We start from the raw sequence: 4,751 nt of genomic DNA, 5'->3' as shown, positions 1-4,751 counted from the left end.
AAATAATTTCTTGACATCATCATCATTATTATTATTATTATTATTATTATAATAATACAATTAATTGCAACTTTTTACTTTTTAACTAAAATTTTTGTTTCCTTTTAATTTTTTAAATGGGATAGACAAAAGATAATTATTCTCTTTGTTGCTCATTGCGGTACGGCATAACGTGTTAACCCTTTTATCCTTTAAATGATCGGTATTACGTCGCGAGTGAAGGTAAAAGAACGCTGAGGTTTATATTCAAGAAGCATCTTTAATCTCAAAAATGAGAAGGGTTTTATTAAAGCTTATCTCGTTTTCTTCGGCCATGTGAGACTCTCTCTCTTTCTCTCTACTTTCTACGAGGATGGTCAAAAACTTATCTCTAAAGTAAAATGCATTTTCTTTTTTATACCTATTTTCTTTCTCTCTCTCTCTTTCTCTCTTTCTCTTTTATTATTTTCCATTTTTTTCCTATTTTGTTTTTATCACGAAACGATGACAAGCGAAATTCTGAATTTGGCATATCATTATTTTCGTATACGCACGTTACGTGCCTACTCTTCTGCGAAAATGATAATTAATAATATTGAACGCGTTGTAAAATAAAAAATGAAATGTAAAATAAAATTAAATTAAAAAATATTTTTTAAAAAGTAGTTGAAATACTCGACATTGATCATTCGTTCGTGATAAATGAAAATCTCATTTTCATTAATGTCATTCAAAATACTTTCTCTCTCTCTCTCTCTAATTCTCTCTACATGCAGTCTGAGACAAAAGTAAAAAAAATGAACAGGAATGAAAATTACTTAGATTAATTTTACATTGAACTCGATATGTAACTCAAGAAAAATAAGATTTTAATAATCTTTCATCGATAAGCATTTTTAGTACCTGTCCTGTTTATTTTTTACCTAGAGTGTATTATGTATGAGCAATATGTATTCTAAAAATTCAGAATTCTTTAAATAAGTTGTTATTGATGAAGTCGTTCATTTTATTATTCATTTAAACGTAACAATAGAGTTCCATTTAATTTTCATCCAATATTTCGATTTCATAAATCAATAAAAAGTGTCAAATGAAAAGAACGTAAAAGGAAGAATGAAAATATAATTATCGATTAGTATTTAATCTTCTTTTCGATGCATACGTGTTCACGCATACATATGTAACTATTGAAAATATATTATAAATAACAACATTCTACTTTCGTTAATACCTAAACCCCTTATTCGTAATCGTTATGATTACATTTCAAATTTATTATTTTAAATTAGAAAGAGAGAATATGAATTAAAATATAAATAAAAAGAGAAAGAGAAGGAGAAATATAATTAATGATACTTTATTTCAATGATATACCGTGAGTGTAATTTAAAATCGTATATCCTTAAATTTACTAGATTTTTGTTTGAAAACTATTTAATCAGCATGTTCGAAATAATTTGGTTTTGATATTTTATCGTCTGAAAATTTTCCAACTTTTATTCACCATTTAGCAAGAGTATTAAAACAAATATATTTTAATTTAAACAATCCTTAATATTAATAGAATATTACATAGCATGAAAAATAACAAAAAATTAATGATAAAATATATCTTAATAATATCTTTCAATTAATTAACAATCATTTAAACTATTGTTGAACACTCTATAATATATTTGACTAATATTTAAAATGATTTTAATTAAAATACATACATATTCTTACCCAGTGATGATTTTCAATTACAAAATATCTAATAAATATTAAATAATAAAATAAAATAATTTATTTATAAAATAAATAAATATTAAATTTATCTAATAAAATATCAAATAGAAATTATTTTAAATACACTATAACGATAATTTATTTATAAAAATAAATAAATATTAAATTTATCTAATAAAATATCAAATAGAAATTATTTTAAATACACTATAACGATAATTTATTTATCAAAATAAATAAATATTAAATTTATCTAATAAAATATCAAATAGAAATTATTTTAAATACACCTATAACGATAATTATCGAGCAAAACTTGAATAAACGTAACAATGTATGATTTTAAGTGATACTCACTATATAAAATTATAAGAAGAAGAAAAATAAAACAGAACAGAACAGAACAGAACAGAACAGTATCATCAGTGTGCGTGTATATTGCATGTATTTTTTCTTTGATATCCAACGCACATTCCAACGCTTTAATGTACTAGAAAAATGTTTTCATGAGTGGAATTATTTGTTCACGAGGTTGGGAAGCTAGGCTAGCATTCATATCTCACGAAAATGTATGTAACGCGAGTATGATGGTAACACGGCGTTCCTGGTCTAATGAATAAATCCTCAAGTTTTTTAGACGCGAAGAACTTCTCGGCAAGGAGACGACGACAAAACCTTTCTCTCTCTCGTTCTCTCTCTTTCTCTCTCTCCCCTTCTCCCGTTTTCCCTTTAGAAAACTATCCAAATTATTATATCGTGCCCCCTTATATTATACGTCGACAAATTGAATCTTTTCACGCGAAAAAATACATCAGTGTGTGTTTCCTTTATCAAATATTTACAATAACGTAAAATCAAATTTAATGTTTCAACGAAATTTTTTGTCCATTAGCGTGGATAGAAAAAATGATAATTACAAAAAAAAAGAAATATAAAATAACAAAATTTTTCTACTAAACCTTCTCGGACGGGAGGACAAAAAAAAATGCATTTGAAAATTGATTATTCGTGTCTTTTTACGGATTTTCCGTTCGCGCAATACGATTGAATTTAACATAAGTCGAGGCAACAAGTACAAATAATATACGTCGAGATTTATCGAAATATAACGAGATTAAAGCGGATCAAAAATTTAAATTTAATTAATTAAAATTTTCCCGGTAAGACGAAAATTAAAATAGCAGCAAAAAAAAAAGAACGATGTCGATACGATATTAGAGTCAGTTTTATGAAAAGCTTTTATCATATTTACGATTTTATCTTGGAATGATGTAAATTAAAAAGTTACGACCAAATGGGGATGTTGATTAATGAAGAAAACAAAAAATAATAAAGTACACGTTCGCACGTTACGTGTGTGTGTGTGTGCTCGCACGTACATGGAAATATTATCCAAAGAATTCGAAATATTCGTCGATTTATTTCGATTATCTCAAACGACGTAGGTGAAAGAAAAAGAGAATAAATAAAAAAACAAAGCAGCACACGCGTGTACGCGTGAGCGTACGTGTATATGTGCGAAGGAATAAAAAGATAGATGCGAAAAATAACGCATTTTCTTCTTCAAGCAAGAAAAATAACTCGAAAAGGTGTTGTTAGACGGTCGGGGAGGAGCATGATCTTAAAAAAAATGTTCGAAGGTTCATGATCGACGACGATCTACCTCACATAATACTCGGAAGGATAGAAAGAGATAGCAAGCGAATACAATTTATTTCACATATAGGAAAATCTATTTGTCCATTATTTATTCGATACTATAACAACGTTCGAGATACTAAATCGAATTAAACATGAATTTACGACGATAGATCAAATCCCTTGACTACCTTAAAAGAACACCCTTGAAAAATCTGTTTATGAACGATGATTTTGACGTAAATTAAAAAAATAAAAATGAAAATAGAAAAAATAGAAAATTAAAATTAAGATACGCGATAAGAATTTTTTTGTTGCAAATATTCTAACGATTTTAACGAAAAAAAAATAAAATCCTATTATCGTGCCAATTGTAGTTGTAACAATAATATTAAATAATAACGCTATAAGAACACCCTGAAAAATCTGTTTATGGAACAATGATTTTGACGTAAATTAAAAAAATAAAAATGAAAATAGAAAAAATAGAAAATTAAAATTAAGATACGCGATAAGAATTTTTTTGTTGCAAACATTCTAACGATTTTAACGAAAAAAAAATAAAATCCTATTATCGTGCCAATTGTGTAGTTTTAACAATAATATTAAATAATAACGCTAGAAGAACACCCTGTAAAATCTGTTTATGGAACAATGATTTTGACGTAAATTAAAAAAATAAAAAATAAAAAAATAAAAAATAAAAATAAAAATTAAGATACGCGATAAGAATGTTTTTTGTTGCAAACATTCTAACGATTTTAACGAAAAAAAAATAAAAATCCTATTGTCATGCCAATTGTGTAGTTTTAACAATAATATTAAATAATAACGCTATAAGAACACCCTGAAAAATCTGTTTATGGAACAATGATTTTGACGTAAATTAAAAAAATAAAAAATAAAAAAATAAAAAAGACAAATAAAAATTAAGATACGCGATAAGAATGTTTTTTGTTGCAAACATTCTAACGATTTTAACGAAAAAAAAATAAAATCCTATTATCGTGCCAATTGTAGTTGTAACAATAATATTAAATAATAACGCTACTTTGCAACTGTTTATTGTTCGGCCTGTTCGGTTCTGATAAAAAATTTATTAACATCGAGCAGGATTTGCTACTCCTATAACACACACATATATACACATATACACACATATATACTACACGCGTATATAAAGTGCTGCTAGAAACTTCATGACGACGACGATGATGATGATGATGATGATGATAATGAGTGAGCGAGTAAGTGAATGAATGAATGAATGAATGAATGAATGAATGAATGAATGAATGAGTGATGTGTGTGCGGGATCGTTTATTGCATATTTCGTGTACAAATTTAAAATACTCATCGATGCTTTATAATCAAATTCGTATACACGTTCGACGAGTATGCATTAA

Source organism: Polistes fuscatus, unplaced genomic scaffold (assembly GCF_010416935.1).
Source record: "Polistes fuscatus isolate 324 unplaced genomic scaffold, CU_Pfus_HIC Scaffold1, whole genome shotgun sequence".
Classification (NCBI taxonomy): Eukaryota; Metazoa; Arthropoda; class Insecta; order Hymenoptera; family Vespidae; genus Polistes; species Polistes fuscatus.
This window is presented reverse-complemented; position numbering follows the sequence as displayed.